Here is a 16,688-nt window from a genome sequence, read left to right on the forward strand (position 1 = left end):
TGTCATACGGTTGCTTATTTGATTCATTAATTAGTCGACGTTCCTAAGGCGTGAAAAACCTGTATTAAAGAGTTGCGGCATCGATATTTTGAAATTTAATGACGACAGCCGTCAAAGTTACGTTCTAGAAATTGACTTGCACACAATTTAAATCGGTTTCTAATTTGATTCTTTGATAAGACGACTTTCCTATGTAAGGAGTGAAAACTGTTTTAATTAGTTGCGGCATCGATATTATGAAATTCAATGACGGCCAAGGTACTGCTCAGAAATGGAGTCACACAAATAATTTAATTGTCGTTCAGACAATGGATAAATATATGGTTTCATACAAGCAATATATCAGTTCACTGAAAATGGTTGTCTTTAACTTAGACAATATCCATAGGAAAGGCTATACGTACAGAGCCGTACGGCAAACCTATTGTCTACCCGTACGGGGCCGTGCGGCTAGCCTCTTGTCTAGCCGTACGACTAGCCACTGTAAAATGTATAGTTATTTCATTTTCATTTTACAAATGTCTCTAAAAATATATTTAAATTTTCTCTATCATGGAAGTGTCATTTATTCATACAACACATGACAAATTATAACAACAATATATGTTAAAATTATCTGACCCTTGTCAGACGTTTTATTATGAAACTAATAAATGATATGCATGATTGTCAGATTGTGAAATGCTCAATTCAAGTATTATACAAGAGCACCGCCTTGCGGGTGCAGACCGCTCATCTATTTTCTTTTAAAGGTGAAGGGACTTTCATTTTCAATCACAAAAGAGGGAGGGGTGGAGTGAAGAGGGGTGTATAGTGTGGTGGTGTGGACATTTATTACATTATCTTCCAAAAATGCGGGGAAAAAAATGCAATAATAAAATAAAATCGGGGAGGAGGGGTGGGGGATTCTTGGGTGCGATGGTTGGACGGTATTTCAAACATAAAATAATAAAAATAAATATTTTTGTTTTTTAAGTTTCACAAAAAAAATTGGGGGGGGGGGGGGGGGGGGGTGGGGGGGGTTATAGTGTGAGGGGATGGTGGTCATTTGTGAGATGATCTTAAAAAAAACACAAAAAAACAACAATAAGGGGGATTCCGGGGGGGGGGGGGGGTTGTGGGGGGGATTCTTGGGTGCGATGGTTGGACGGTATTTCAAACATAAAATAATAAAAATAATAACCGCTTAAAAAAAAATTGGGGGGTGGGGTCGGGGGTATAGTGTGAGGGTGTGGTGGTCATTTGTGAGATGATCTTAAAAAAAAAAAAAAATTAAGGGGGGGGGAGGGGGGCAGGGCACGGGGAATGGTTTGGGTGGAGTCTATTGTGGTATGTCAGGTAAGAGTAGTTTTGTAAAAGTATCAATCAAATCTAATCATAAATAAAGAAGTTATGGCATTTTTTGCAAAATTTAATAATTTGACCTTGAGAGTCAAGGTCATTCAAAGGTCAAGGTAAAATTCAACTTGCCAGGTACAGTAACCTCATGATAGCATGAAAGTATTTGAAGTTTGAAAGCAATAGCCTTGATACTTTAGAAGTAAAGTGGATCAAAACACAAAATTTAACCATATATTCAAAGTTACTAAGTCAAAAAAGGGCCATAATTCCGTAAAAATGACAACAAGAGTTATGCAACTTGTCCTTTTACTGTACCATTATGATAGTATGCGAGTGTTCGAAGTACGAAAGCAATATTTATGATAGTTTAGGGGTAAAGTGGACCAAAACACAAAACTTAACAAAATTTTCAATTTTCTAAGTATAAAGGGCCCATAATTCCGTCCAAATGCCAGTCAGAGTTACATAACTTTGCCTGCACAGTCCCCTTATGATAGTTAGTAAGTGTTGCAAGTATGAAAGCAATAGCTTTGATACTTAAGGAATAAAATGGACCTAAACACAAAACTTAACCAAAATTTTCAATTTTCTAAGTATAAAAAGGGCACATAATTCTGTCAAAATGCACGCCAGAGTTATCTTACTTGGCCTGCCCAATCCCCTCATGATAGTAAGTAAGTGTACCAAGTTTGAATGCAATAGCATTGATACTTTCTGAGAAAAGTGGACCTAAACGCAAAACTTAACCGGACACCAACGCCGACGCCAAGGTGATGACAATAGCTCATAATTTTTTTTCAAAAATAGATGAGCTAATAAGAGATAAATGGTGACGGACCCATGACAAACAAATAACTGGAGATAGTAGTAACAATCCATCATAAGTTGCAGTACGAACTAAATGATTATCATGAAAATAAAAACTGATTTAACAAGCAAATTCGTTGAATTGATATCCCCCGCCATTATACTTCTGGATACAAGTTACGGCTCTGGACACACAAAAAAAGCATTTTTTCAAATACAAAGGGTCATAACTCCGCTATTATTCAAGGATGTACAATGCCATTTGGCGTGCATCATCCTCTTATCCATATATATACTCATACCAAGTTTCAATGAAATCTGCCAAAGCACTTCCAAGATATGGTTCCGGACACAAAAGTGCCAGACGGACAGACGGAAAGACGGACAACGCCAAATTAATATCCCTCCGCTGTTGGCGGGGGATCACAAAAATTAAGCAAAATTAATTACATACGCAACAAGATGCGTTTGTGAAACCCATGTCCCCGTATATAACGTTTGACCTTGAAGGATGACCTTGACCCTTCACCACTCAAAATGTGCAGCTCCATGAGATACACATGCATGTCAAATATAAAATTGCTAGCTTCAATATTGCAGAAGTAACATAACATGAGCAATTTTGACCCATATATTTGACCTTGAAGGATGACCTTGACCTTTCACCACTCAAAATGTGCAGCTCTATGAGATACATATGCATGCCAAATATCAAGTTACTATCTTTAATAGTGCAAAAGTATTCATAAAATAAGCGATTTGGGCCACATATATTTAACCTCTGACCTTGAAGGATGACTTTGACCTTTCAACACTCAAAATTTGCAGCTCCATGAGATACACATGCATGCCAAATTTCAAGTTGCTATCTTCAATATTGCAAAGTATTAATAAAATAAGCGATTTGGGCCACATATATTTGACCTCTGACCTTGAAGGATGACCGTGACCTTTCACCACTCAAAATGTGCAGCTCAATGAGATACACATGCTTGCCAAATATCAAGTTGCTATCTTCAATATTGCAAAAGTATTCATAAAATGAGCGATTTTGGCCACATATATTTGACCTCTGACCTTGAAGGATGACCTTGACCTTTCACCAATCAAAATGTGCAGCTTCATGAGATGCATTTGCATGCCAAATATCAAGTTGCTATCTTCAATATTGCAAAAGTTATTGCAAAATGTTAAAGTTGGCGTAAACAGATCAACCAACCAACCAACCAACAGACAGGACAAAAACAATATGTCCCCCACTACTATAGTGAGGGACATAAAATAGACTGAACCTTCAAGCAAACCCCATATTTACATAGAACAATGTCTGAATCGACATAAATTTGGACAAAAAACATGCATTACCCTGGATATGAAGCACAGACCTTTTGATTGCAAACAACAGTCTTACTAAGACATTTCAGAAAATTACACGTTGCCAGCAAAGTACATTTTAAAATCAGATATGCAATGTCATGTCCTTACCAAATTGTAATAGAACTGTTTTCACTTCGAGTTTGCAAACAGCCTTAAAATATAAACTAAACACTAGAAAAGAATCTTTCAGGAGATAAAAGTGCACTTACAAAATCAAAGTCTTTCATTTTGAAAACCAATAGACAGAATTAAAACATAAAAATTATGCAATCTTCATTACACGGATCAACACCATTAAAACATTTTAAAATCATACACTTTGCATAAAATTCAAAGCTTGATATCTCAAACTTATCCACAATATTGAAAGATATTAAGAATCTTACAATCTGCATCATATTTAAAGCTCAATGTCTTATAAAACTGATTGACGAAACTGCAACATTTTACAAATTATTTAATCTACAAAAAATGTAAAACTTCACATTTCAAAATTCAACTGACAGCATTGACACATATTTAGAATCATACAAAGTTAAAGCTTTAAATGTCAACTTGAAATACACATCCAAGATATCATTTAAACTAATATACTGACAAAGTTTCAAGAAGATTTATAAGTTCATATAAGGAAAAATGCCCCCGCCCACTGGTGGCCATGTTTTTCTTAGCAACTGGAACCAATTTCAAACTTGTCCAAATATCATTGGGACAAATCTTCTGACAAAGTGTCATGATGATCGTACAATAAATATGGCTTCTAGAGTTTTAACAGGGTTTTACTTTAGCCATATAAGGAAAAATGACACGCCCCCCTTAGCGGCCATGTTTTTCCACCAACTAGAACCATTTTTGAACTCATCCAAGATATCATTAGGACAAATCATCTGACCAAGTTTTATAATAATCGGAAAATAAATGTGGCCTACAGAGTGTTAACAATGTTTTAGTAAAGCATGATACATAACCATATTAGGAAAAATGCCCCGCCCCCCTGGTGGCCATGTTTTTTAAGCAAACAAAACTATTTTTGAACTAATCCAAGATATCATTAGGACAAATCTTCTGACCAAGTTTCATGAAGATAAGAAAATAAATGTGGCCTCTAGAGTGTTAACAAAGTTTTACTATAGCCATATAAGGTAAAATGCCCCACCCCCTGGCGGACATGTTTTTCAAACCAACCAGCATCATTTTTTAACTTGTCCACGATATTTTTTGGGATGAATATTCTGACCAAGTTTCATGAAGATCGGAAAATAAATGTGGCCTCAAGAGTGTTAACAAGATTTTACAATAGCCATTTTTATAAGGAAAAATGCCCCGCCCCATGGCAGCCATGTTTTTCAAGCAAACATAATAATTTTCAAACCCATCCAAGATATTAATGAGACAAATATTCTGACCAAATTTCATGAAGATTGGACAATAAATGTGGCCTCTAGAGTGTTCACAACGTTTTACTATAGCCATATAAGGAAAAATGCCCCGCCCTTTGGCAGCCATGTTTTTCAAGCAAACGTAACCATTTTCAGCTCGTCTAAGATATCATTGAGACCAAACTTCTGACCAAATTTCATGAAGAATGGACAATAAATGTGGCCTCTAGAGTGTTAGCAATGTTTAACTAAAGACATATAAGAAAAACTCCCCCGCCCCTTGGCGGCCATGTTTTTTCACTGATCTGGACCATTTTCGAACTCGTCCAAAATATAAATAAAACCAATGTTTTGATTAAGTTTCATGATGATAAGGCAAACATTTTGACTTCTAAAGTGTTCACAAGGTTTCTCTATAGCCATATAAGGAAATTTTTTTACTGCCCCGCCCCTGGCGGCCATGTTTTTTCAACGGACCGGAACCAATTTTTAACTCAACCAAAATATCATTTAGACAAACATTTTGACAAAGTTACATGAAGATTGGACTTGTACAGTGTTCACAAGTTTTTTTGTTGTTTTTTTTACCTAGTGACCTAATTTTTGACCCAGCATGACCCAGTTTCGAACTCAGTCGAGGTATCAATGTGACAAATGTTCTGCAAAATTTCATGAAGATCAGACAATAAATGTGGAATCTAGAGTGTTCACAAGGCAAAATGTTGACGACATACAACGCACAAAAGGCAATCACAAAAGCTCACCATGAGCATGTTTGCACTCAGGTGAGCTCAAAAGTTATGGCACAATTTTAAAGTTTTCAGACGGACGGACAAAAGCAATATATTTAACATTTAACCTTGAAGAATTACCTTGACCTTCACTTTTCACCACTCAATATGTGCAGCTTCACAAGATGCACATGCATGCCAACTGGAGCTTTGTCTGTTACCCCCCACATACCGCATTGATTGATTGATTATTTTGTATGCTGTCTTCACAAAACAAGATAATACAATTTATGGCGATTTTTTTTAAGAATCATTATGCCATTATCATTTATAGCCATTTTGACCTTTGAACTCTTGAATTCTTTCACATGACAAGCCTTCCAATGACTTTGAACAAAATTGATGTACAGTCATTTTAAAATCTTACAATGAATGACATATTTATGGCCCAGACAAGATAATTTATTGCCATTTTTGACCTTTGAACTAAAACTACGAACTTGACCTTGGAGATATCGACATAATTCTTTCGCGCGACACACCGTCAAATGATGGTGAACAAAAGAGCCAACGATTTTAAAATCGCACAATAAACAACATAGTTATTGCCCAGACAAGCTCAATTATGGCCATTTTTTACCTTTAAACTCAAATTGTGCCCTTGTTCTTGGAAATATCGACGTAATTCTTTCGCCCGACACACTGTTCAATGATGGTGAACAAATGTGCCAAATGATTTTAAAATCTCACAATAAAAAACAAAGCTATGGCCCGGACAAGCATTTGACCTTTGAACTCCCAAGTGTGACCTTGACCTTTGAGATATTGACGTAATTTTTTTTAACGCGACACACCGTTCCATGATGGTGAACAAATGTACCGAGTCATTTAAAAATGTAACAATAAATGACATAGCTATGGTCCGTACAAACTTACAGTTTAAAACATACTAAGTGACCCCATGACCTAGTTTTTGACCTGGCATGACCCATATTCAAACTGACCTAGACATTATCTACATACAACTACTGACCAAGTTTGGTGAAGATCGGATGAAATATCGGGACAGACCGACAAACGTGACTCCTATATAGCCCCCATTACCAATTGTAATAGGGGTATAAATATCAAGTTGCTATGTTCAATATTGAAAAAGTTATGGCCATATAAGTTTTCGGCCAGATGGACAGACTGACTGACTGACGGACAGTTCAACTGCTATATGCCACCCTACCAGGGGCATAAACATATTCCACAGTTCAACAATTCTTTTTCCATTTTTGTTTTTTCATAATAATGTTATGGACCCTTGCCCTTATCTGGGCCACTGTTCTTCCGGTAAGTATTTTTAGGGACCCCATTATTTTTGAGCCAGATGGCATTATTTTTTCTCTTAATTCATCTCTAAAAAAGTTCATGAAACATATGTTCTCTTCGCTGGCCCACTTTCGTTTCATTCCTTTTCTTGTCCCTGTCCCTAAAACAAGAATAGATATAAAAAATAAAATAGCAATGAGTATCATGTCAGTGTTTTTTTCAGTTTTGGGGGAAAGGGGTCGGGTCCCCTGAGAGGGGGATAATTCACGCATAAAAGGGGAAATTTCAATTCTAAGCAAGTAACATACAAAATCAAGTTGTAACACCATAATTCACCATACACAGAGCGAAAAACATTATTCCAACTTTTTTTGTCATCAACATGTTATGTTTATGTTCAAAGATCAACATTTTTTGGCTTTTCTGTGAATTATTTAAACGAGGTATTGATTAAAAATTGAACTACACTTCCAAGAGGGGAAATTTTCAAATATTTTTTGGAAAAATATACACTCTAAGCAGCAAACTCATTTGGTCAGTGACTGTAAGCCGTTTATTTTGTTGACTTTTCTACTGAATTGATCCTTGCACACAAAGTATCAACATAACAAGTCAGTGTTCTGCCGTGGATGCGCCCTTGTGTTATTGTCGCAAAAAAACAAATATTTGTCCCCACCCGTTTTCTGTATATGGGTCCGCGGGCGCACATGAATTAGAAATAAAAACTAATCGATTCAATTTGTAAGTCGGTAAAGTAATCGAGTGAATGTGTAACCAGAACAAACTATTTCATTGTACATAACTCATTTCGCAGCCAATGGTTAATTTATTAATATTAACACTCTATTTCATTGGTAAGTTGAGATTATAACAACCAATCAGATATCAAGGAAATTTCCGAAACTATCAAAATGGCTTAAAGTGACAGGCCAGAGAAAAAAAATCCATTTATTTTTTTTCCTCCGGCAAGTAAAATTAGAAAATGGGAAGACTCTGTTGGGTTGTTAACCCAACAGAGTCTTCCCAAGTCCCTACATTGTTTAGCAATTACGAAAAAGTCTGCCCTTAAACGTACATTACAAGAAAATTGGCTTCAAAAATGTCCTTGGTCACTGTTTGACAACAACAAAATGACATGCAGATTGTGCATAAAGCAAAAAAGAAAACGCCTTTACTATCGGTATTTCTAATTATCGAACAAGTACTTTGACATGCCATGCGGAGTCCAATGACCATAAATCTGTTCAAAGTTTTGTAAATATGTTGACAACTGTTTGACAGTGTTAAAAAGTTGTTTGAATGTTCCAGTTTTAATAACAATGTTACAACCTGACTGTTAGAAGTTTAAGCAAGTTTAATCAAGTTAAAGGTTATTAGTTTCCACACATTTAATTCTGCTACAAAAATATTTCTGTGTCCCCATATTTTTTCTTTTTGTCCCCACTTTTGTAATCCTAAAGGGTCCCCAACAGTAAAATTTCACGGCAGAACACCGCAAGTGATACAATGATTGAATATTGTAGAGCAAGGTTTTCCTGATAAAAATGCACAAAACCTGAACATGTTAGGAGGTAAAATGAACTGAAACTGTTTTAACACCAGTTTAAAACAATTTTTCACACATATAAGAACTGACAGTTCGCAGAACTATCATTTCTTGGAAGAACAAGTACTTAACATTAACTTCCATAGCAAACTGCCTACTTTGTACTTTACAAGGACTTTTACAAGCACATTGTTGTAACCCTGTAGATCACAGAGGAGGTCGTCTAGAGCATCACACTTGACTTGGACTACTCATTTACTTTAATACAGTCATGACATAAGACTCTGTCACATAAATGATAGAAAATGCAGAGAAACCCGTCTTCAAATTTAGTTCATACCTTGAGGATTTGGCTGCCTCATTTCATCATGGGTCAGACTGGCTGGGCCCTTCACTGGCAGCAGTTGACATGGACTCTGAAAGAACCAAAGTGAAACCTGTAGATTGCATATGATAAGCACAGTCAACACTGGCATGTTGTATCACGAGAGGCTCTGACTCCTGTACAGATTCTAGACTGTGGGTGTCTTCAACAGTTGCCTCAATGACTGTAAACATATAATGTCAACAGTGGGGTCTTGTATGTCTATTATTCATTGGTGGCGTCTTGCTGAAAATCTATAGAAAACATGCATGCCCCCCCATATGGCCTGTCCGTTGTAGTGGCAGCCATTGTGTGAATACGTTTTTTGTCACTGTGACCTTGACCTTTGACCCTAGTGACCTGAAATCAATAGGGGTCATCTGCAAGTCACGATCAATGTACATATGAAGTGTCATGATCCTAGGCAAAAGCGTTCTTGAGTTATAATCCGAAAATCATTTTACTATTTCGGGTCACCGTGACCTTGACCTTGTGACCTCAAATCAATAGGGGTCATCTGCGAGTCATGATCAAACTACCTATGAAGTTTCATGATCCTAGGCGTATGCGTTCTTGAGTTATAATCCAGAAACCATTGTACAATTTCGGGTCACCTTGACCTTTGACCTCAAAATCAAAAGGGGTCATCTGCAAGTCATGATCAATGTACCTATGAAGTTTCATGATCCTAGGCCCAAGCGTTCTTGAGTTATCGTCTGACGACCACCTGGTGGACAGACGGACCGATTGACATGAGCAAAGCAATATCCCCCCTCTTCTTCGAAGGGGGGCATAAATATATATTGGCTTGGACAACAGAAAATTGTACTAGAATATATAGTCTTACAGTTGGGTCATGTCTTTATCATCAATAGGTGGGCCTTTATATATGATAATAGAAATACCATGGGTCAGACTGGCTGGCTCTTCCACTTGGCTCCCTCCTATCATGGGTCAGACTGGCTGGCTCTTCACTTGGCTCCCTCCTCTCATGGGTCAGACTGCCTGGCTCTTCACTGTCAGCAGTTGACATGGACTCTGAAAGAACCAAGTGAACCTGTAGATTGATATGATCAGCACAGTTTAACACTGGCCTGTTGTATCATGAGAGGCTCTGACTCCTGTATAGATTCTAGACTGTGGGTGTCTTTAACAGTTGCCTCAATGCCTGTAAACATATAATGTCAACAGTGGGGTCTTGTATGTCTATTATCCATTGGTGGGTCTTGCTGAAATCTATAGAAAACATGCATGCCCCCCATATGGGCTGTCCGTTGTAGTGGAAGCCTTGTGTGAATACGTTTTTTGTCACTGTGACCTTGACCTTTGACCTAGTGACCTGAAAATCAATAGGGGTTATCTGCGAGTCACGATCACTGTACTAATGAAGGTCATGATCCTAGGCAAAGCGTTCTGAGTTATCATCCCGAAAACCATTAACTATTCGGGTCACCGTGACCTTGACCTCAAAATCAATAGGGGTCATCTGCGAGTAATGATCAATCTACCCATGAAGTTTCATGATCCTAGCCGTATGCGTTCTTGAGTTATCATCCGAAACCATTTTACTATTTCTGGTCACCCGTGACCTTGACCTTTGACCTAGTGACCTCAAAATCTGTAGGGGTCATCTGCGAGTCATGATCAATCTACCCATGAAGTTTCATGATCCTAGGCGTATGCGTTCTTGAGTTATCATCCAGAAACCATTTTACTATTTCGGGTCACTGTGACCTTGACCTTTGACCTAGTGACCTCAAAATCAATAGGGGTCATCTGCAAGTCATGATCAATGTACCTATGAAGTTTCATGATCCTAGCCCCAAGCGTTCTTGAGTTATCATCCGGAAACCACCCTGGTGGACGGACCGACCGACAGACCGACATGTGCAAAGCAAAATACCCCCCTCTTCTTCGAAGGGTGGCATAAATATATATTTGCTTGGACAATGGAAAATTGTACTAGAATATATAGTCTACACTTGGGTCTTGTCTTTATCATCAATAGGTGAGCCTTTATTATATGATAACAGAAATAACAAAGGAAATGTTTTGTTTTCCAAAAGCACTTCTAAAAGTGTTTTTTTATGCTTTTCGGTTTAAGGTATGAGATGTACACAAAATAACAACACACATATCCCCCCCTAAAATATGTTATAAGACCTGCTTACAATTTAAATCAGAAATCTTCATACTTGCAAGTTAAGTTATTTATCCTTTAAATCATTAAAATAACTCAGAAACAGAAATGTCTAATTGAGCATATAAACTATTTCATAAGGTGTCCAAATCTTAAGGTATTCCTATACTTCTTTTTTTTTTTTAATGGGCTACCATAACAATGACTCTGTTATGGACCACTTTCATAATACAAATGAACAGTGGCCAATGATCTATTATGGGTATAAATAACTATTTTACCTTCTTGATGGCCATCTTCGTCTTCAATTGGAAGAGGTAAATCTGTAAAAAATGATTTTTTTATTTTAGAAATAACTAGTTATAGAAAAAAATAACCAGAAGTCACTCTTGATATGACAGTAAATATTTTCAATACTTCAAGGTTGTTAAAAAGTATTTGTTGCATTAGCATTTCTTTGAGAGGATAAACAATTTTCAAGGCACATAAAATAGGTTTGCCTATTTTTACCACGTAAATTTTAGACTTATTGAATTAACGTGGCCAAAACCAAGGGCCCCGCCTTTCAAACAATGTTTTACATCGTTTGTCTGTTCTCAAGCGCTCTGTTTTGTTCTGAAGAATGATCATTCAGTCGAATTTACTGACAGCCATAGGAGAGAAAGTATCAAAAATTCTCCATCCCAATTCAGTAAAATGAATTATATTAATAAAATTCTTATAATCAAACCTTCTACTACTATGTCCTTCATCTGCCTTCCCTTCCACTCATTGACTTACCATTTTCAACAGCATACAACATCAGGGCAACCTATAAAATTTCAAGAAGACCATAATATTCCAGTGTCAACAATACTTCCATCATAACAACGACAATATATTGCAATACGGTTTTTGGTGTATTGTTGCAGCACTATGAGATACGCATGTAATCCAAATATCAAGTTGCTGTTTTCAATATTTCAAAAGTTTATGATCAAACGTTTAAGTTTTGGTAAAAGTTTTGGACACACACACACCGTGACACGCACACACATACAAAGAAAGACAAGCCAAAAAACAATATACCCCCCGTTCATTCGATCCAGGGGGCATAAAAGGCCATTAATGCAAAGCATACTAGTCAAAGTCAACATCAGATATGGTCTTACTATGGCTGCCTGTTAAATTATTCTTTCTTTTAGCCCTCTTAGTTACAATATAGCATTTAGTTTTTCAAATATATGTGTGTGGAAAATTTAAAGATTTTTATTAATGAAATATATACCTTTGAGAGTTCCATGGTACTGGAAGACAACTGATAATATTCCTTGTGTGTCTTCACATCATGTCCCAGATGCTTTGCAAGCAATTTTAGTTCACCATGAGTCATGTCAAGAATCTACAAAGCATGTTATTCTTGATTATATTCACAAATATGCAGTCATCATTCCAGTTTGCTGCCAATTTAACAAATTTTTTTTGCATCTTCTACAGAAAAGATGTACACAAGAAAGCTTTTATCTGTATAGTTGTAGTCATTATGGTGCTCCAAATTCTTGTAATCACACCATGCATTTACAGAGTCAAAATTTTGTAATGTTTAATTCTGAAAAAGCCAACACGTGGTTTGGTATTTACATGATCCGCCATTTTGCAAATAGCTACTTCCTGTATATATGCCAAAATTTATGTTAAATATAACAATTGGGTCTAACAATTAAAATCAATTATTGGGTTCTCACAGATAACCATTTTCTGTCATACAAAAGCTGCCAAAATCAAAGGTCTCCATAAAAGTTTTTTATTATAATTTATTCACAATGATGGCAAGCAAATTCAACATAATTACTTATTCCTGTATAAAAGCCGAAGTATACATGTATGTATGTATGCCATTAAACTGGAAGAGAATGTAGTATAATTGCTGAAAGTCTAAATAAATATTGTGCCATAATAAAGAAACCTTCAGGTCACAATATCTCATCTGTACAGGGATATGAAACAAAGACCATAATTCTTAAATGGCTTAAACAATCCAATATTTGCACAACTAGACTTTAGAAAGTAATTGTGAACGATTGTACCAGTTTGTAAAATAAAAAATAAGTACTGAATTATAAATAGAAGTTCAATATTGAACCTTGAATGTTTCAAGAAATGATTTTTTATTGACAAGGATAACACATTTGCATACATTTAATATGGCCATATTCGAACCAAAGCAAATACATACATATAAAACAACATAACAATTTCTTGATTTAACAGCAAGTTTAATATAAAATAACAAATCTATGTATCAAAGACTAAAGTAAACAAAAGGACTGCAATGGTCGCTCAAGGTATATTGACAGCAAGTAAGAAATGCTGAACCAATGATTGGCAAATCACCATGACAAAGTAACCTTGGAACTTTTGAAGAATGTCAAATATTTAGCTGCTGGGCTGTGTTGTATTTAAGGCGTAGGTTTCATAAGAAGGTATAACCATTTAACTCTATGCTTTACTTGTGACCAAAGAGGCAGGCAAACTTTGACTCCAGGGGCATAATTTGAACAATCTTGGTAGTGGACAACTCAGTAATTACAAACCAAATACCATTCTCTGGACCTTGTGGTTTCAGACACGATTATACATTTTATTACTATATACCTCAGGCTCCTATGACCAGTGAGGATTTTTAAGTGGTTTTCACTATCAGTCTGTCTACCATTTTTACCTGTTTCTAACTGTCCTAGTTAAGTTTAAAACTATAATTTGTTCAGTTCAAAGTGCTTCAAATATGCTGCATAACCTAAGGTTTTAGGGTATAATTACCTGTGACACTGTAGCAATGTATTTTCTCAATAAGGTTGTTGTTATCCTTTCAGGCCTCTGCAGTCCCGGGCATTCTCGAACCAATTCATGCATAGCTCGACTGCCAGATAATGGAGTAAGAGCATTTAATCTGGAGAAAAGATAGGGATTGTCTCTTGGAACTGATACAATGAACTACTTCTTGTCTCCACCAGGACATTTATAGCTGATTTTACATCTGGAGTTAATAAATAATGCTGTCACATTCTTCTTTGATTTTCCACGCACTTCAAGCATGTCCATTTGAAAATATTTCATAAATAAAAAAACATTAGGCACAAAGTGACTTCCCAAACAGATACAAAAAAGTGACTTTTAACATGTTTTTCTATATTTAACCTTGTGACCTAGTTTTTGAGCTCATATGACCCAGCTTCAATCTCTGGCAAAATTTCATTGTGACAAATGTTTCTGACCAAGTTTCATGAAGATTGGCCAATAAATGTGGCTAATATAGTGTCAACAAGTTTTCACTAAGCCCATATAAGGACAACTGCCCCCCCCCCCCTGGCGGCCATGTTTTTCAACAAACATAACCATTTTCAAACTCACTCAAGCTCTATTGTAGAACAAATGTTCAGATCAGTGGCCATGTTTTTCATTCAACTGGAACCATTTTCGAACTCGTCCAAGATATTATTGGGACCATGTTTTGACCAAGTTTCATGAAGATTGGACTAAAAATGTGACTTCTAAAGTGTTAACAAGGTTTACTATAGCCATATAAGGAAAACTGCCACGCCCTGGCGGCCATGTTTTTCAACCAACCGGAACCATTTTCTCACTCGTCCAAGATATTATTGGCACACATGTTCTTACAAAGTTTCATGAAGATTGGACTAAAAATTTGACTTCTAGAGTTTTTAACAAGGTTTTACTATAGCCATAAGGAAAACTGCCACGCCCCCTGGCGGCCATGTTTTTTAACCAACCGGAAAACATTTTCGAACTCGTCCAAGATATTATTGGGACACATGTTCTGACAAAGTTTCATGAAGATTGGACAATAAATGTGACTTCTAGAGTGTTAACAAGGTTTTTACTATAGCAAACTGCCACGCCCCTGGCGGCCATGTTTTTCAATCAACCGGAACCATTTTCGAACTCGTCCGAGATATTATTGGGACACATGGTTCTGAGTAAGTTTCGTGATGATTGGACAATAAATGTGGCCTCTAGAGTGCTAACAAGGTAAATGTGACGACGCACACGACGGACAAAAGGCGTTCACAATAGCTCACCATGAGCACGTTGTGCTGGTGAGCTAAAAACAACAAGAAAATCTGTGTTTCCAATGCAAACAAAAACAAAAACAACATATCAGGGGTGTCAATGGCTAAAATTAAAATCCTTAAAATAGGCATTTCGTTTTGGGGCCAGAGCAAAAGAGGGTTAATAATTCATGTAAACTTTGTTTACAATTGTATATAACTTGTAAACAATATGTTAAAGTAAAATAATTTGTGTTTAAGATGACATTTTGTGATAATTATCTTAAATTCCAGTAAAAATCCCTGATTTATATCAATATCAAAATTGGTCCTTAAGGCCAAAAAATCCTGATTTCAGGCGTAATCTGAACTTCGACGCCTCTGCATATTTAAGGTCAAAAACACAATTTATGCAAACTAAATATCTAGATACATATTTAAGTCCTAGGATGCTTATTACAATGAAGACAAAACTTGCTTTTTGCAAACTCTCTCTCAGTGTCAGACAATGAGGCACGAAACTCTTCAGTCCCCGTCCACTCTGGTCTGTTCTGGTATGCTTCCAGGAGCATGTCTTCAACTTCTGCCATCTTCTTTTGTTGAAAATGTACAGTCTGCACATAGTCGCCTTTGCCAGTCTAGTCCAACTTCCAGGATTAGGACAAGCACGCAAGAACTCTGACTTCATTCTCTATGATCTGTTTTATATAATCCCTGAACTTGACAAGATCATCGGTTTTCTGGTATGCACGTTAATTTGTTCATATCACGAACAGTTTTCTGTCTTGTCATTGGAGCATTACTCGATATTTCCATTCTGCATCAACACAACACTTGAACAGTCTTGTTTCCTCTGCACTTTCATTTGAATTGCGTTACAGAATAGCCATTTTTAATCATTATACAATGACAAGCAGATGACCCATTTGTTAGCAACGGTGACAGTTATGCGACAGACTCAAGGTGCTATTAACAACCAGGTCAAGTTATCTTTACAAGAGCTTGTTCAAGCTGACCATTGGCAGATGCTCACTTGCTTTTATCACTAGACGAGCAAGTCCTAGCATTTTGGCTAATCCTATGCATATCATTTTTTTCTGTATGTGGTTTCCCTCCCAATGCACACAACTGCATTGAAACTGAACAACTTAATAATAGTATCTTTTTTAACAACTTCCTTTATATCATTCATAGCATTGTGCGTAGCATTTCTGCAACAGCCTTTTCATTTTCAGTATGCAACAAACCGTAAAGTAGGCTTTTGGCCTTCCGTACAGCCCTTTTTGTGTCCGTCATATTATCACCTTTAGGATCATTTGGCCGCATTTTACACGAAAGGAGATGATGCCATAATAGTTTTTCAAGTAAAATCCTTTACAGTATACACAAGGAACTAATCTTGGTGTGAATGATGTTTTTCCTGATCGGATGTTTTCTCTTCGTGCTGTAATGAGGACACCTTCACCTGTACTAAACATCTATATTGTGTTTGAAGTTACCTTCATTCCAAGTTCTGTGAAAAGATGTTCTTGCTTGATTCTCTTGGCAGAAGTCGGATTTGAAGAACCTTTTGACGTTCCTTGTGGGTTAAGAGATGTCTAGATCTTTGGATTTAACCGCCTTCTTGCAGTAAAACC

At 36.6% G+C, this 16,688-nt stretch overlaps 1 long non-coding RNA gene across 1 annotated transcript; it reads right to left on the bottom strand.

The window, feature by feature from the left end:
• Positions 1 to 5,940: 5,940 nt before the first annotated feature.
• Positions 5,941 to 13,963, bottom strand: LOC127836344 (uncharacterized). Its single transcript, XR_008028722.1, has 7 exons — positions 13,802 to 13,963; positions 12,270 to 12,383; positions 11,733 to 11,813; positions 11,284 to 11,325; positions 9,768 to 9,900; positions 8,839 to 8,914; positions 5,941 to 7,112 (listed from the first exon to the last, which is right to left on the bottom strand). It is a non-coding gene; the product is annotated as an uncharacterized LOC127836344 (long non-coding RNA).
• Between the last annotated feature and the right edge of the window lie 2,725 nt (positions 13,964 to 16,688).

This window comes from Dreissena polymorpha, chromosome 6, assembly GCF_020536995.1.
Source record: "Dreissena polymorpha isolate Duluth1 chromosome 6, UMN_Dpol_1.0, whole genome shotgun sequence".
Lineage (NCBI taxonomy): Eukaryota > Metazoa > Mollusca > Bivalvia > Myida > Dreissenidae > Dreissena > Dreissena polymorpha.